The following is a 19882-nucleotide window of genomic DNA, read 5'->3' on the forward strand; positions in this document are numbered from 1 at the left end:
TTACATGACCGAGATTTTATTTTTTTAACACTAAGTGTTCAAAATCTCTCAAGTCTTTCATATGTCTCTCTGCTCCTGTATTAACTCTCTCTTTCCAACTTCCCTTTCTTGGCCTCTGCACCTCTCCAACCGGCTTTCTGAGTGTTCCTCGCTCCGTGTACATACCTATACCTTCTTCTCGCTCTTTGAAGTTTCATTTTCTCCCTTTTCTCTCGGTCTATCTCTTTCCTATGTCATCCCTCTTCTCCTTTAAACAAAGAGAACTCTAACCGCCCCTTTCTGACCGTTACTCAATCGGCCTTTCATTCAATTAAAGTGTGTGCTTTTAGGCTGGGAGTTGAGTTTATGGATTGAAATGTATGGACTGAAGAAGAGCTCGAGTACATCACTTTGCAAGACAATAAGGAGGCACTGTGTGTCTTATATTTGGGATTCTTGGTTCTCGGATATTCTAGCTGTTAGACACTGGAAGGGCGAGACAGCAGTAAGCAAGCCCCTGAGTTCCAGCCTGCTGGGAATACACTGAGGACCTCACCGTCAAAATCACTGGCACAGGAGAGGCTCTGATGGCCGTGCGAAGACTTGCTCACCATACAATGTCTATGTATGAGAGAGTGCATGATGTCGTCCCCACAGCCCCCCACTTTTTCAAACCCTGAATCACTCATTCTCTGCAATTGTGCCATCGGAATCTACCTAGAGGCCCTCCCTGTACTCTGGGCTTGTCAATATCTTGACTTCCAGTGACACTGATCTGCACCATACTCAACTTCTCTCTATGACCATCCACCATCTTATCTTCCAATGTGTAGGCCTCGCTGCTTGCCTACCACCTCCAGTCTTTTCAGCTCATTCCCATTATTACCTCCATTTTAACAATTTTTCGACCATCCCTGAATGGTGGTTCAGTGATTCTATCATCTTTTTTTTAAAGATTTTATTAATTTATTCATGAGAAAGAGAGAGAGAGAGAAAGAGAGAGGCAGAGACACAGGCAGAGGGAGAAGCAGGCTCCACTCAGGGAGCCCGACACGGGACTCGATCCTGGGTCTCCGGGATCACACCCTGGACTGAAGGCGGTGCCAAACCGCTGAGCCACCCGGGCTGACCTCTATCATCTTTTCATAGTACTTACATCCACCAGGTCCTGTTTACCCGATGTACAATTATTAAAAATATTCTCTAGCATACACCCTCAATTCATTTAACTCTCTCTTCTTTAAATACTTAAATGCATCATTTAACTACATTGTAACACTGGTAAAATCTAGCTCTTTGTCTACTCTATGCCTGTGTCCATGCTCACTGGTTTCTCGTCAATTTTATGGTTATTACTCAAAAATGTGCTCCCAATACCATAGAGACTATACAGTCTAGCCCCATTCAATATTCTCCGCTACTAGCTGACCCTTTCATATTTTTTTTCTATCTTGAACCTCTAGCAGTTATCCCCCAAGTTTAACACTCAATTAATAATCATACTTCTTATTCCACAAGAAGGAACAGCCAGAAATGTAAGTCTTACCATCACAGGGAACTGACTACTTATATCTTTTCCATATTATTTGCTTTCTCTCTCTTTTCTTAGAATTATCAATAAGGGGACCTGGGTGGCTCAGTTGGTTAAGTGTCTCCCTTAGACTCAGGTCATGATCCTGGGGTCCCAGGATAGGATCGAGTCCTACACCTGCTCCCTGCAGGGAGCCTGCTTCTCCCTCTGCCTATATCTCTGCCTCTCTCCCTGTGTCTCCCATGAATAAATAAATAAAATATTTAAAAATAATTTAATTAGTCTAAAAAACAACATATAAAATTATCAATAAATATATTTGTGATACCATCAAATTCCAAATAATACATATGTGCATTAGACTTCTTACGTTCTTGAGAGGTGTATTCCATCAATCATTCTCTCTTCCTTTTCCATCCATTATTTTTCTCACTTTCTTTAGCTACTTCTACCAGTATACGAATATACTCCATACTGGCCCCAATTCCCTATTTCACCATTTCTCTACTTTCTTGAATACAAAACTTTGGGAATGGGCTACCTATACTCACTATCCCCATTTTGCTTCCCTTTTTTTCTTCTTTGTACCCATTGTAGTCAATATTTTGCTATCATCACTCCATTCAAACTATTCTTCAGATGATCAGTGACCTCCTTGTTGTTAAATACAATTGTCGGTTCTTGGTGTCATCTTTCATAACCAAGCACAAGCATCTAGATAGTTTACCGGTCTTACTTCAAACTTTTTCCTTTTGCTTCTAAGAATTCGAGTCCCCTGGATTTTTTCCTACCTTACTGGAGACCCTTAAATTTTGAAGAGGATCAGTTCCTGAACCTCATTACTTTTGTATCTGGGAAAGTGATCTATGTATTCTCATGGTTTTAAAATAATAAACATATATTATTACCTCACCAATTTTTACCTCTAGTGTGGCTTTATCTGCTGAAATAGACTAAAATGTTCAATATCCAACACATCTTATCTACATCCATCTCTACTAGCATCTTAATTTTGATATTCTTCACTTCTCAACCCTATTTATCTTGAATTCCTCCCCCTCTAAGTAATAAGTTTCAAACATCTTATAAAATTTATGAGATGAGGGGCTATTTTCCCTATTGTTGCATAAAATAATGAATAAGTTAATGAATGGATAATTTTAGGGGCATTAGATCTGGGAAGAGTTTTTAATGAGCTGGGCTATTTTTGCATGCTTTAGGGCAGTAGAATGAGTGAAATCTGAGTTTATATATAACACTCTGCTGCACTTCAGTTTCTGAGAACTAAACATCTCTCTTTTAGGGATAAAGATAATCCAGCAGATTCACGTTTCACCTTTCCTAAATGTTTTAATATTTTATGTGCCAGCCTTCACTTTCTAACAGGTATGGGAAGGCCATTTGCAAACAGATGGTTCCCTAAAGAATTCTTACCAAATTCTAGCAGTAAACCCTGAAGCATGCCAGAAGAAATGTATAAACATGTTTATTAAAAATGCCCATTTTTACTTCCATTTCATAAGAAAAAAGAACATTCACATGCACAGAAAACGTACTAGGGGGGACTTAGATTAGAAAAATATGTAGCTTTGAGGCGTGGATACAGGAAAGTCTTGGGTGACCCTGTCAACAATGCCATGCTGCCACACACAGGACCGCTTTTATTAACACGAGCATCGTTTCTTGTTTTTCTTTCTTTTCTTCTCTCTTTTTTCTTTTCTTTCTTTCTTTTTTTTTTTCCTGCGAGTGTTCAGACTGTGGCTTTCATGTGATTAATATATTTTGGAAATTGCAAAAGAAAGATAGGATGCAAAAGTCTAGATTCATCAAAGTGGGTAAGTTGAGGCCTTTTCTATTATTTTTCTAAGACTTAGGTTTCTCTGTTAATATAATCTTAGAAAAAACATGTAGGAAGAAAACAATGGGATCCATAATATCATGAATTTATTTAGCATAGTTCCTAGGCACATAGAGCTTTCAAAGACACAGTTTGGAAGCTAGGAAAAAGAAATTAGGTTCTAGGGGAGTGGTCTTTGGTTGTTTGTATTTTATCTTGCAACTTCAAAAGGGAAGGCCCTTCCAAAATTTCTTAAGGGCTCTCACAGCTCATTGGCAATATACTTGTTAAGGACTAGCTTATTGCATCTTGAGGGCAGGTTTTATTTACTTGCCGAACCTGGAAAGATGAGTATTAATAATAGGCTTTGGATGGTCTGATTTTAGTATGCTTTACTACATTTTCTATGGATATCCTTAATTAGGTCAGGCAGTTTGACATACTTGGGAACATCTTTTTACTTTAAAAAAAAAAAAAAGGAAGAATCTTAATGTATCTGTCATTCATAAATACCGAGCTAGATGTTAGGAACAGTAAGAACTTCTCTCCCTTCTCTCTCTTCTGAATGTCTCCTCCATTCTTGTTTCTACTGATGCATTTTTTTTCTTTTTCTTCTCCCAACTGGTCTCCTTTGTTAGTATTGTTCTAAATGGTATAATTGAAATGGCAATTATGTTCTAGTTTCTGTAGATCATATATAAGATACACTACATAATAACAGTGGCATAAATCCACGTTTATACAATCCATATGTATTTAATCTGATACCATATGCTTTGCTAACATTATGACACTTTCAGTTCCAATTATGTCATTCTTAGAAACCCAAAAAGTTGCTTTAGCTCTCCATATCAAGGCAGTTGACTGAAATGTAGCTTAATTTATTTTAGAATTTTTTAAGAATCTTATTTATTTATTCATGAGAGGCACAGAGAGAGAGAGAGAGGCAGAGACACAGGCAGAGGGAGAAGCAGGCTCCATGCAGGTCTCCAGGATCACGCCCTGAACCAAAGGCAGGCGCTTAACCACCGAGCCACTCAGGTGTCCCTAAAATGTAGTTTTAAATGCTGTTATTGTTTTGTTTTGTTGAGTCATTTGCTGCTTTGCTAGTTTTAAGTATTTCTTCTTAGGCATAAAAAGAGCAACAGATCCTTTTGTTTTTCAACAAGGAATGCTGTACAAGTGAATTAAAGGACATTTCTTTTATTTTCAAAAGGATTAATTATAAATGATATTTGTTTCTCTGGCTAAAAATTGGTACAAAATGTTTACAAAAACTATGGGAATATTTATACAGAACGTTCTTTAAGCTGCATTGTTCTGAGTCTTCTTTTTAAAACATCATATGCCACGTATTTAAAAATTTGAAAGCAATGCAAAAATGTTCAAAAACAAGGTGTTCTTTTCTTCTGTAAAAAGAGGGCTCAAGTAGCTACTCTAACACTTTCAATATGATGAAATTAATAGACACTGCAAATATGTTCCACTTTCGTGTCTTGGATATCTTAAAGCAAAACAAAAATGTGATAGTCTAGAATAATATAAAATTTACATTTTGGGGAAAACTGTGGGATTCTTAAAGTATCCCTTGAAATTTTAAATATAATAGCATAGAGCTATCTTTATTTACTTAGCATGTGAATACAAAATTCCTTTTTTGGATAAAGATTTAAAAATAAAATATAGAAGCTGTTAAATATGTCAGTTAAATCAGGTTGCTAATTAATACAGATATAATAATATTTATATACAGATGGTGATATTGTGATCTCAAGTTCAAATATATTTTTTATGAGGTAATAATATCATTGGAAGTATCAGTATGTGTAGGTATGCTTTTTCAAGTAATTATACATACTGCTTTTATAAATGAATGATTAAAATAATTCTTTGAAAAATAAAATTAAATATTAATCACTTATGATTATCTACTTAGCTTAAACATCATAGAGGATTCAAAACTGTCAATATCAAGATTCTAAATGTCCATGGTTAGACTATTGAGGAGCAGACCTTTGAGAACTGAAGTAGGAGGGATCTATTAAAACAATATAATTGTGGTTATGGAAAATGGCCAGTTCTGGATACTTAGTATTCATTCATTGGTTAAGCAATAGTTTTTCATTCTGTATAATAATCTCTCTTGAGTACTTGCTGTGTAATAGAAACCAACATTCTGAACAAGAAATCAGCATGGAAGTGTTAAGTGGGGGTAGTGAAGCTGATTTACCTAAGGGCCTGATGTAGTGAGGCACAATGGCCAAACAGAGTTAAACTGAATAACAAGAGTGGAAAGGGAGAACCTGAGTAATACAGGAAGAATATAAATATTGAACAAGAACAATGTTTTTCAATTATTTTGGGTTACAAATGCCAATTTAACAGCACATACCATGACGTCATGAAATATTCGGTAAATATATGACATCCCAAAATCATGACAAAAGGAAGGCTGAAGTGTGAGGTAATTTGGGACCCAGTGACTCCAGCTTATGGGAACTTACTCTGTGGTCATGGTTTTCTTTTTTTCGTATCATTTGGTTTATAATCTTCCTAACTGAAAACAAAAGTTATTTTTAAATAATAATTATTATTATTACATCAGATATTTTTGATCAAAGATTAAATAAGAGATGCCAACTTTCAGCAGTTAGATGCATTATCATATAATGCACTTCAAATCCCAATAAGATACATAATTTTATAATTGTATTTTAGAACTAGAGAAATAAATATAATCAAAATAAGTTGCAAAGGTTACCAGAAATTTCAAGAATATGCCCTTGTATTATTTTTGTGGTACTTATTTTATGTTACTATGTCAATGCCTTAAGCAAACTGATCTTGCATGTAATAATTTGTTTCTGAAATAATTCTCAGGACATAAAGTATCTATAGGTACTTTTAAATAGTATTGCTCAAAATTTATAGAAAAAATAAATATCCTTGGGGCTCCTGGGTGACTCGGTTGGTTGAGTGGCTGACTCTTGGTTTTGGCTCAGGTCCTGATATTGAGGTGGGGTTGGGGGAGGGGATGGTCATGTGATGGGAGTCCAGAGTCAGACTCCCCGCTCAGCTGGGAGTCTTGAAATTCTCTCTCTGCGCCTCTCCTGGCTCTCAGTCTCTCTCTCTCTAAAATAAATTTTAAAAATAAATAAACAAATACCCTTGCCTAATATATGTCTTCAAATGTTATAAAGATATTCGATGCAAGGGTATGTTTTCATTTTTTTAAAAAATGACAGATTTAATTTAATTTTTAATGTACTTAAATACATTTTGAGTATGTCTTTATCATATATATATATTTTTAAGTTGGAGTTAGGATTAGTGGAGTGGTTATTTCTCATACACCAAAAAAAAGTAATATATTTTAATAATAGTTTCAGAAAAAAGCAAATTCATTTAATAGTCTTTCTTAAAGAACAACTTTTTTACCCTAAAAAGATAAAAATATTTGCCAGTAAAATTCAGTTAAAAGGAGCTCAACGACAATCCAAAGTTATTTTTTTCTCTTCCCTACTTTAGGTCTACCAGTAGAAATATCAAAGTTTATTATTATTATTATGATTTGTAATTCAGTAGCATTTTAAATACAATGCATGAAGTAAATATATCTACTATTTATGACATTCCGTAAAAATTTGTTACATTTCTTAAAATTACAAGTAATCCTGTAGCATTTTATTACATTTTTAGTAATTTAATTTATATAACTGTACCCATTTTCTCAGATTATACTCTGGATTTATTTAGCTTCACAACTGATTTTGCTACTGAATCACTAACCAAAAAATGTGTCCAATTGCTTTTTTTTTGGAGACTTTTTTGACAGACATCATTTTCTGCCATAATTATAACTGTGTGTACACTAATTATGAATTAAAACATAATGCTAAAAATGTACTTTGTATCATTTTTTTAAAGACTTTATTTATTTATTCATGAGAGGCAGAGAGAGAGAGGCAGAGACCCAAGCAGAGGGAGAAGCAGGCTCCATGCCGGGAGCCCAACATGGGACTCAATCCCGGGACTCCAGGATCAGGCCCTGGGCCTAAGGCGGAGCTAAACCGCTGAGCCACCCGGGCTCCCAGTACTTTGTATCTTAAAGAGTGGTTAGACCTAAGCTATTTTCTTTTCATCCTTAGGTTGGAATGCAATTTATTACTTGGGAGCAAAGCTTTTATCTCAATTTATGAAGTGGTATATTATTAGTGATAATTTTGAATGATTAAATTTAAGGCTTGGAGAAAAGCTGCAACAACCTAGAATTTCCATTATTACACAAAAAATGCTATCTAATTACAGGACACTTTTATTCCACTTCAACTTCTTATACTGTATTTTTAGGAGACAGTAAAAAAAAATCAAGATTTATTTAGATTTACTAGCCTTAGTCACTCTTTTTTCTCTTCTCATTATTTACTTCAGCTGTACAGGAAAAAGGCATAACTCCTATACCTTTGACAAGTGTTGGGTGATTGTGCAAGAAATGCTGAAAGTTACCAACGTTTGCAAGTTTAGCAACCTGACATTCTTTTCTTATTTGTAGAGAGACGAGTGCTCTTAACAACCTAATACCATACATACACACACAGAAAAAAGAATAAAGAAAGAAAAAAGAAAGCTCCATAATAGTTGGATGTTATCGTACTTAACTTTTGGAAGATAAAATCTCCTGTTCACATGAAAACCAACCAACATTAAACATGGAGAATTTGTATATATTAATATGTAATATTTATATGATATATAAATATATTTTCATTGGATTATATGTTTTAAATATTGTGTAAAAAAAAATATTGTGTAAAGATAGCTGTCGTGTGTCTCCTGTCCTCTACCATCCTTCTAGACTCCACCAGAATCATCTCTGTCTTAAGTCACTGCACTATTCTCGTAACTAGAGATCTTTTATTTTCAGATGTTATTCCCCGCTACTCATTCTCTGGCACATCAACCAGACAACTGTTTTTAATATGTGTATCAGATGGTGCCAAAACTCTTTCACATCTGAACTTAGAAAAGCTTCTAATTCATTATTTGGCTTTCAACCTTCTGCATAAACTGATTCCTGTATAAATCTCCAAATGCATCCCCAAATCTCTTTTTTTTTTTTAAGATTTTTTTTTTATTTATCCACAAGAGACACACAGAGACAGAGACAGAGAGAGACACAGAGACAGAGAGAGAGAGAGAGAGGCAGAAACACAGGCAGAGGGAGAAGCAGGCTCCATGCAGGGAGCCCAACGTGGGAGTCGATCCCAGGACTCCAGGATCACATCCTGGGCCAAAGGCGACACTAAACCTCTAAGCCACCAGGGCTGCCCCCAAATCTCTTATTAGTTGTGTTTCACTCATGCAGCCTCCTCCCCCAACTTGCTCTAACCAATCAAGACCTCATAATTTATTTGCACTTTTTGGCCTATGGATCTAGAGAATTCTTTCCCTAGCTCCTTTTCAGTTTTCATGGTGTGCTTCAACAGCATTGCCTCAGAGGGGGGTTTTCCAGCTATCCTGCTTAAAATGATACCTCTTCCCCTATACTTTTTCTCAAAAAAGATCTGTTTAGTACCTTCACAGCATTTGCCAACAACAAAACTGTCCCATGATTATGTATTGTTTGTTCGTTTATTTTTCCTCAAGTAGCATTCGAGTCCCAGAATACAAGAACTAAAGTTTTCCTTGTTTATTTTTTGTATTTTCAAAGTCTATTATAGGATTCAATATATTTTTAATTTATTATCCCCTTAGTAGAAAGAGGAGGCAAGAAAAAAAAAGGTTTAAAGAGAGTAAACAACGTGGCAAAAGTCATACAATAAACATTTGGTTGAGACAGAATTGAATACGGGTGGTCTGACTTCACTGTCCTTGACCTAAACGTGTGTATATTTAAGAACTATCTCAACCATCCTGCCTTTCTCCTTTGTTTTATAAGAGGAGAAAGAGCATGCATCATTGACATATCTTCCTAAGAATGTGTATCAAGCTAGATGAGAAACTGTGACTGATATAAATGTCTTGTCTTTCAAATCACGCTTCTTCATCACACTACACTGTTTTCCCTTTAACTCCTGGAGCTTTATGTAAGCCTGGAAACCACAATTGTGCTTAGGCCTACAGCATGGAGGCATGATCAAGACAATGGATTTCAAATGGGAAATAAGACATACAAGACAATTAAATAACAGCTCAGCATCAAAGAGTATATGAACCAGGGATCAAGATCATTAAGATCCATCCATCCCACAGGGGCATGGATCATACTGAAGATTCTTACTGAAACTCCCATTTTTTTTTTTAAAGAAGAATGTGAGGACCTCAGTGAGACTATTTCCCCTGGATGGAGTCAGATATGATTCCCTTCAACAGATTCTCATCTTTATCCGGCATAACAAGTCATCCTCAAACTTGTTAAAGCCTTGGCCCTTGAAATTTAGTACAATACACTTCCACCACTGAATCACTAACAGATGAATAAAGAACTCTGCCATGAGAAGTGACTCTCAGGACCCAGATATATGTACAAATAATTTTCTTTTATTTATCAAGGGAGCTATATTTCCACAAACAGTCAAATTTGCCACAGAAAATAGGCCCATTATAAAACTCTAGGAGATAACTTTGAACCTTGACTTCTGGCTATCAATCTGCCATTTCACTAATAGTTTCCTGAAACAAGCCAACCCATAGGTTGAATCCTTTCATAAGATCCCACGAGGTAGATGGACGTCACCCTTCTTGATCTACCCTCTTTGAGGCTTGCTGGAGACAGATTAAGAAATATGACTTTCACTTGACATCAGGTCAAAAGCCAGAGCCAAGTCTGAAAACAGGTCAAAGAAGCCAATTCGTCAGCCAATGGTCAAGAAATCCCCTGAACCTCAGGAACAAACAGTCAAAGAAGAGTTTGGACTGGACTACAGTTCTTGACAGGGACTGATGACTAGCACACACCAAATTCAGGATCTGGAGCTGGGACTAAGTGAACCATATCTCAGATGGAAAACCTGCTTTATGACATACTCTCTGTTAGGTGACAGCATGATGATTAGTTTCAGCTAAGTAAGTTTGATGTAAAGAGATAATTTTATAAACAATGGTAATACAATAATTTATATAGTACTAAGGTTTACATGATCTCATCTCATCATTAATCATGCATGACCTTCACAAGACCATGAAGTACACAGGCTAGAAATGTTTATATTTGTTTTCCAGTAAGAAATGCAAGAATCAGAATAGTTAAAAACTTTGACAAGCCTATACAGTTGCTTTATGGTGAAGTTTGAATTCACATGCAGTCTCTTGAATCCAAATGCTATTTTCATTCCACTATACCATATCAATCTAAGTAATTCAGTTCTCAAAGTGAATTGGAAAGAAACATGAAGCTAAATGTAATATTTCAAGGAGATATAGAATGAATCCAAACATATGAATCCTGAGATAGAATTCAGATTGTAAATAACCAATCTTGTCAAGATATGAAAACCATTCTGAGCTATAAACTGAGATGTGATTTAAATGTCATATTTGAATAACAGTCCTCTGATCCATTATCTGCCATACATTTCATGATCTAATTTTAGAGAAAATAAAAACAAACAAGTTAACCCTTTTTTTCATGTCAACATACAAAAATTGAAAAATACCCTAGGAATTTGAGAATCAGGAACTAAAGTTTCCAGTGAATACTTTTTTTTTTCCCAGTGAAGAATTTTAAAACTATTTTATTTCCTGATCCCTTATCCCTTAGACCATTAGAATGATCCATTTGTAATTAAATATTAACATGAAAAAGAACAGAACACATATTTAAAACTTCACTATAAATAAAAAAATATCCATTACTGTGCTATTTGTGGAAAACTTATTATTCATTAATTTATAAAGAATAAATTCTATAAGAAATGGATCTCAGGAAATTTTTTTTTTTTTTGTTACACATACTCATTCGGACTTCAAACATTACAACTACCACTCTCATAAAAACAAGGTTAACTAATTCAGCCAGTAAAATAAAACAAACTGATATTCACTTACAATGTAAAGATCTATATGAGTTGAACAACTGGGGATAGAAGCACCACTTGACAACATTTCCCTTTTCCTTTTCTATTTTAATAGAAAGATAGATGATTGCCTTGGTCTAACATTCAATTCTTAATAAATAATGGAATTTCCAACATTATCAAGCTTTTGTTTTATTTTCATCTAAATATATAAGTGTCCTACATCTGTTAATATAATATTTGACCAGAAAAAAAAATGTACCTATTGAAACTTAATTTAGGATTGGAGAAAAAAAATAACTCTATACTTAATATATAAAGTATAAAACTCAAGAAATTCTAGTCCCTACAGTCTACATACAATAAAGGTAATAGATGTACAATTCCTAATATTAAGATTTTGTTTTTAGCAACAACTGCTTAGACTAGATTAGAATATAGAAATATATTAATCCCTTTACCCTTTCAACATTGTCCAGACCTAGAGAATGCACTGGCTCTACAGTGGCAATTTCTGTTATTTATTTTTTATTTTTTTTAAAAGATTTAATTAATTAATGTATTTATGAGAGGCATACACATACACACAGAAGCAGAGACACAGGCAAGGGGAGAAGCAGGCTCCATGCAGAGAGCCTAACACGGGACTCGATCCTGAGACTCCAGGATCATGCCCTGGGCTGAAGGCAGGCACTAAACTGCTAGGCCACCCAGGCTTCCCACCTTCTGTTTTTAGAGTTGATGTTTATCTTCTACCCATCCCACTCAGTATCTTTGTTAAAAATCAAATACTCACCCAATTAGCCACTATATATTAGGCTGGTATATTTTCTGGTTCAGATACACACATGCTGCTTTCATTTCCTCAGTGTTTAGGACACATACCCACATTACATGGTATAGATTAGCTTCTCCCTATGCCCCTCTTCTAAATACAACTAAATAATCTAAAAACAATCCAAAGACAACTACAAAAGTATCTGAAAGTGGGAAAGTCAAAGTGTGCCTGGACAGAGACTCTAGGATTCAAGGAATGGCATGACAATGAATTGCCTGGGTTTTCTTTTTCATTTACCATCATTCTTGTTTTGGCATCCAGAGACTCCCACCACCTGGAACCATCAAGAAGAACCTGCCTCTTTGGCCAAATCACCCAGAAAAGAGAATTCAAGCAAACATCAAGTAGTAGGCCCTGTCCCCAATCCACACCCAGTGCTTTAGGGAGGAAGAGTCTTTTACATTGTCACAGACCCTGGTATCTCCAAACCTCTAACTATTGTCACAAGGGAGCACAGGTCAGCATCTGCCAGCCCTCCACTAATGAAAGAGCCTGAATTAAGCCAATGACTTTTTGTCACATGCTTTTCCCTACTTGCAGAAGGTGGCCCAGGAAAACACTATGTGAGAACCATCAGAGATCAAGCCAAAACCCCTGAAGCCCCAGAAAAATAAAATAAAGCAGGTAAGAAAATATTACAAGGGATCTGAAAATTAAACAGAAACCACAGACCACAAGGGAAGGCCAGAACATACACAAAGCACTAAATGGGGAACTGGTGATTTAATGGGCAACAGGAGATTTAAATAGGATTAGGTCTCCTAACTATAACCAAAGGACCAAGATAAAAATCCCTATTCTCTTATCATACCAAGAATGAACACATTCATGATCTGGTGAGAAAAGACATTAACTAATATGAATATCAAAATGAATCTGATCTTGGAATTACCTGGCAAGGATTTTAAAGTAGCCATCATTACCATTCGGTAATCAATATGCATCTTGAAACAAATGAAATGGTAGAAAATCACAGCAGATAAATAACAGTTATAAACAGGCACCAAGTGGGAAATGTAGAACTAAAAAGTCCAAGAACAACAACAGCACAATCTGAATGGGAACAGTAGTAGAGGGAAACAGCAGAAGACAGAATCAGTGAGCTTTAGGACAGGTCAAAATAATTTACTGCATCCCATCAACACAAGGAAAGCAGTCTAAAAAACAGCAGAGCCTCGGGCATCTGTGGGAAAATGTGAAAAGATGTAATACCGATGTTACTCTTGTTGCAAAAGAGAAAGAGTGTGGAACTGAAAATTATTCCCATCAATCATGCTGAAAACTCCTGAAATATGTAATTCATAAACCTACAGATTCAAGAAACTGAGAGAACCCCACAGAGGATAAACCCAAAGAAATCCATAAAAAGACATCAGAATTAACTAAAAAAACAATGTTAAAGAAAAGAGTATTAAAAGCAACCAAAGAAAAAGTGACTCATTACCTACAAAGAATACCAATTTGGATGATAGCAGTTGTCTCATCTGAAACATAGAGGCCTGAAGAAAGTAGCACAGCATTTGTCAAGTTCTAAAAGTAACATCAACCATGCATTTAATCAGTATTTAGTGAATCTCCATCCAGAAAGGGGGGGGGGATAAACATATTTTCAGAGAAGCAAATTAATTTCTGTCATCTGTGGATCTCTCCTCTGGTCACAGTTAAGGGAATCTCTAAGAAAAATAAAATATCAATGGAAGGAAAGAAAAAAATAGAATGGGTAAAAAAAATAGGAGTGTGTACAATGTACTTGTTCTCATGAGTTTTTTAAACCATATCTCTTTGTTGAATTAAAATAATTCCACCAGAACAGCTGGGTGGCTCTATGGTTGAGCATCTGCCTTTGGCTCAGGGCGTGATCCTAGGGTGCCAGGATTTAGTCCCTCATCAGGTTCCCCACAGGGAGCCTGCTTCTCCCTTTGCCTGTATCTCTACCTCTCTCTCTCTCTACCTGTCTCTCATGAATAAATAAATAAAATCTTAATAATAATAATAATAATAATTCCACCATCAGATGCAGTGCTTACTGCATGTGAAGAAATATGTAAGACAACCACATTTCAAAAATGGGAAAAAAAGACCCTGACTGAATTCAGATGGAACAGACAAACAAAACAGTCCAATAAACAGTAAAGAAATTATGTAATTAACTTGCTCTCATAGACTAAATTGTCAAGCCATAATGGTTTCACTAGGGTATTATTAACCAAATCTTTAAAGAAAAATTAGCACCAATTTTAAACAATCTCTTCCAGAAAATAGAAGGGAAGGAAACACTTCCCATTTTATTTTATAAGGTGGTAGTCCTGATATCAAAACCAAACACAATTACAAAACAAGAAAACCACAGAATAATATCTCTCATGAATTGAAATGCAAAAATCTATAACAAAATACTAAACAATTTAATAATCAAGTGGGATTTATTCAAGACATGCAAGACTGGTAATATTCAAAAATCCAACATACTAATAACCAAGTTAACAGGATATAGAAAACATCACAATCATATCAGAAAATAAGCATTTGACAAAGTGCAAAACTCATTTATTATAAAGCACTTAGAAATCTAGGATTAGAGAACACTTTCTCTAATAGACAAAGCACATCAACAAAAAAACCTATTATGTGTTTGATGTTGTAGGAATGAAGGCTTTTACCTTGAGATCAGGAACAGGGCAACAGTGTTTGCTTTCACAATCCTTACTCATTTTACTACTGAATGTTCTAGCCAGGCCAGAAAGGGGAGAAAAGAAATTAAGATAAACATACTTAAAATGACTTAAAATTCATACTTTCTAAAAAAAAAATACAATGAATCAAAGGCTTAAATGTAAATACAGACTTGTGAATTTATAGAAAAAATATTTTGAATAAATTTTCAGATATATATGAATATATATCTTGGATCCTTATATGCTATATAGTATACCTAATATGCACATGTCTTATATATCTTATATCTCTGTATATATCTATATTTATAAAGATTTCTTTAACTTAATCCCCAAAGCACAATCAATAACAGAAAAAAAACATTGATAAGTTTGACCTCATGGAAACTAAAAATTATTGCTCTCCAACAGTCCTGATTAGTAGGCTGAAAAGATGAAATACAACTTGAACAAATGTGAGAAAACATTTACAAATCGCACATCTGAAAGAGGGCTTGTATCTAAAATATATAAAGAACCCTCAAGTCTCAAGAGTAAATAAAAAAAGCAATCCAATTAGAAAATGGGCAAAAGAACAGACATTTCACTGAAGAAATCTTTAGACAAGAAGTACAGATAACATATAAGCACTTGAAAAGATGTTCAACATCATTAACTATTAAGGAAATGTAAATTAAAACCACGATGCAGTATCACTAAACATCTGTTAGAATGCCTGAAACAAAATATGCTGACACGGATGTGGAGAAACTAGATCACTCATTCATTGCTGCTGTGAATGTAAAATGGTTCAGCTACTCTTGAAAATAGATTGGCAGTTTATTTTAAGCCATAAATATATTTACTATTCAAAGCAGCAATTATGCTCATGGGCATTTATCCTTGAGCAATGAAAACTTTTGTTCAGGCAAAAATCTGTATATAAATATGCACAGCCACTTTATGATATATCAAAAAGTGAAAACAATCCAAAATGTCCTGTGATGGGCGGATGGTAAACAAACTGTGAGTTATGCATACCATGGAATAGTACGCAGTAATAAAAAGGAATGAAACAATAACGCACGCAATAACTTGGAGGGAGCTTAAGGGAATTATACGACGTTTTCAAAATAAAGTCATTAGGGAGACATTTGGTTACCAATTGAATGGGTTTGCATTTGGGTTGTAGCGCTAGGGGGTCTGGGTGATAGAACAATTCTGCATCTGATCGCTGTTGTTCCATATAGCACATGACACACAGAAACACATACCCAGGGGAGCGCGTATTTTACCGAACCTGAGTATGTTTTGTGGATTGTATAAATGTGGATGTCATGGTGCACTACATCTATGCAGGATGCTAATGCCAGAAGAGAAGTGAAAAGTGCACTTTTTTTTTTCCAACTTTCTGAGAATCTTTTTAATTACCTTAAAAACATGTACAAAGGAAATGCATCCCATGTGCCCAAAGTTTGCTCAAAAAACTCAGGCAAGTTGGAGAAAGCTAACTAACTATGGAAAGTGTAGGCTGTAGGAAAGTGGTCAGAACTGCCCTCCATGTTACTTATGTCTGAGCAATGGATGGATATAAGCTTTCCATTTTACATTACAGGTTTGAACCATCTCATAATCATAAGAAAGTTACACTTAACAAATAAAAGCAAGCTCAGCTCCCCATGTGGAATCAAATATTATAGTAGCCATAATAATAATAATAATAATAATAATAATAATAATAATAATAATAAAATTATGTGTTCTCAGGATATTTCTTTCCTGGGCGCACAAAGAGTAACACCAAGTCCACCCTTACTATCTCCCAAGAGACTCTACCTTAAAGTGAGTGCTCCTTGGTCTTGTACTTCGATCCTTATCTTCTCTTTAGAAAAAGGAAAACAAATTTTGAGGTATGTGCATTTTCCCCCTTTCAACACTTGGAAACAGAAACTCATGTAAGTATTTGACACAAAATTTATAGCCTCTTCCCGGCTCCCTCACAGAATCTTCGACACAGAAGCATCTACGTGTGATAGCTCACTTCTATTTTAAACTATATAAGCTAGACCTATAACCTCACAGTTCAGTCTTGTCCATTGGGACACCAGGTATAAGTTATACATTTAAATAATATTCCTTCCAAATTCTAAAGAGAATATAAGCAAGTCGACACACACTTCTTTTCAGAATTTAGGCCGGGGGAAAATAATTAAAATGAGTATGTCACTCTTTTTAAAATCGGATCCTTCGGTTTTAATTTTGCTGGGAAGTACATCAGTTGTAAAATGTGGTTTTGCTCAACCAGAATATATCAGCTTGGCTTAATAGAAAAAAAAATGGCTACGAATTATTTGGTCAGTTTTGGTCTAACAACTGCCTCCAGTTACAAAAGAAGAGAAAGAGCCTAGGCTTATAATATGCATTAAAAAGTATTTATCAAGGTAATTCTACTCCATAACGTGTGGAAAATGTCAACGACAAATCGTGAAAATTTCCTGCGACCAAACTTTTTCTTGATTCTGGTAAATGGTCGGTGCTAATTACTGTCTGAAATTTAAGTTATCAGGTAAAGCATACAACGTTGACATCAAGAAACAACTGATGCATTCGATCATAAAATTAAGAATGTCACTGTGAATAGCTGTTGAAAATGTATACGTGATGTGTTATTTTACCTTGCACATAGATCTTAATAAATAGAATACGAATATTGCTTTTATGATAATGCTTAAAATTATTTATCAAAAGTTTGTCCACCTGAAGACAAATATCTTTAAGCCCATACTTCTTTAGTAAAATCTTATTAAATAAAATGATGAGGATATTTTCTTGCCTCACTTACGTTGGATCATTCATTGCTTGGGTTATGTGACAATGACTGTTTATTTTAAGGATGTATCAGTTTAACCTGTGTTTTGTGCACCAATTTATATTTGATTAGATCTGGGGTGAATAGGTTTCAACTTCAGGGTCTGCTCCTTTCAACTGGCTGTAGCAGCCTGGAGCACAATTTTGAGCAGAAATCCAAGTCTAAGTGGGAAAGAGCAGAGATATCTTCCACGTGTGTGAGACCCTGAGTGTCATGACACAGCAACTAAATATTTCTCACCCTGGGTGAAACATCTAAATGCTGTAAATATAAATGAGATTGAAAAATTCATATATCTGTGGCATCAGAAACCCCATTTTACTTAAAAGTAGAAATCATAAAGCTGGAACAAACACATCTCTAGTTTTTTCATTATTTATTATTATTATTATTATTATTATTATTATTATTATTATTTTAAGATTTTATTTATTTGAGAGAGAGAGAGAGCACAAGTGGGGCTAGGGGAGAAACAGGGAGAAGGAGAAGCAGACTTTCCCCTGAGCATGGAGCCCAACACAGGGTTAGATCTTAGGACTCTGGGAGCATGACCTGAGCCAAAGGCAGGTGTCTAACTGACTGAGCCACCCAGACACCCCACCAGTGCATCTTTAAAATAATTGTTATTCCACTCTTTGTATTTTCTCTAGGATGATTCTTTTTTTTTTCTTTTAAAAATTTGCTATTGATTGACAACACGTTTGAAATGGACACATTATTTGTATTATTTTCCTCAAGAATTTAGAAAGTATTGGTATGTAGTCTATTTAATTTGGAGCCTGCTTATGTGGCACCTAAGAGACCTAAACAGAGTCATTCAGGGATCTGATATTATAAAACTGAGTCAAACAAAACCCAAAACAAAACAGACTCTTAAATACAGAGGACAAACTGGAGGTTATCAGAGGGGAGTGTGGAGGGGGGGATGGGTGAAACAGGTCATGGGATTAAGGGGTGCACCTGTTGTGATGAGCACCCAAATGCTGTATGGCAGTGCTGAATCACTCTACTAAATATCTGAGATTAATAGAACACTGTCAACTATGCTGGAATTAAAATTAAAAAAAAAAAAACTGCTTACTTTAGTAAGTAAGTAAGTTAGTAGTAAGTAGTAAGTTTAGTAGTAAGTAAGTAACAAAGTTACTTTAGTAACTTTGTCTTATAGCATAGAGAACTCTGGATTAATATATTTCTGGTAGGAGTGCTGAACTTATTATATTGTGAGGACATTTTGCATAAGAATGCACATTTGCATCTTAAGTATACGCTCTGCTTTTCAATTATGTAGTGGAAGTAGGGAGGTGTTTTCATTATCCTACTTTGCTTTTGACTTCTCACCAGTCAGAGGTATCCACCCACATAGTTGTAAATATTTAGGAATCTGAGGCATTTCAAAGTCATGAAATGTGCTACATTCTAAACACAAAAGCTACTCACTAATTCTCGACTCACTTAATTTGAAAATCTAGAATTAAAGTATAAATATATATTATAGATAAATATGAATAAACACACACACACACACACACACACACACACACACACCTTAGTTCTTTTCCCGCATGGTCATCCTGATTATTCTGTCCCCATTTCACACTGTAACAGAAGCTGAACCTAATGACTTTACCTCCCAGATGATTGAAGACTCAAACAATGATTGTTCATTTGGGTCTCCATCGCCCCGCTGATGCTCTAAATCCAAAATACTTATACAAAAAAAAAAAAATACTTATACAGATGCACATATACACCATGCCAGTCAGTACACGATGTAGCTCTCTCCGTAACTCTTCACTAATCACTGGCTCATACGGTCTCTCCAGTTTATTTCATGGAATAGGCAAATGCTAATATACTTTAAAATAAAAAGTTAGTGAAGTAACTTATGAAATTACATTTCACTGCATTTTTAAATTATCAGCAGTTTTGCAATAAATTGAACCGGCTGCTACATAGCAAAGTTAGCAATTCCAGGCCTCTAAATATTCAGTGTATATTCAAACTCCACAGAACATATTTACGCATATGAGAGAAACATAGAGGAAAAATTCTGACAGGAATGAAGATCCGTCAAAACAGTGAAATGTAATTATAAGGTTCTTCAATTGCTTGAAACTAGAGTCTCTAAAACAGAAAATGCATCTAAGGAAATTTCACCA

Source organism: Nyctereutes procyonoides, unplaced genomic scaffold (assembly GCF_905146905.1).
Source record: "Nyctereutes procyonoides isolate TBG_1078 unplaced genomic scaffold, NYPRO_anot_genome, whole genome shotgun sequence".
In the NCBI taxonomy this organism is placed as follows: domain Eukaryota; kingdom Metazoa; phylum Chordata; class Mammalia; order Carnivora; family Canidae; genus Nyctereutes; species Nyctereutes procyonoides.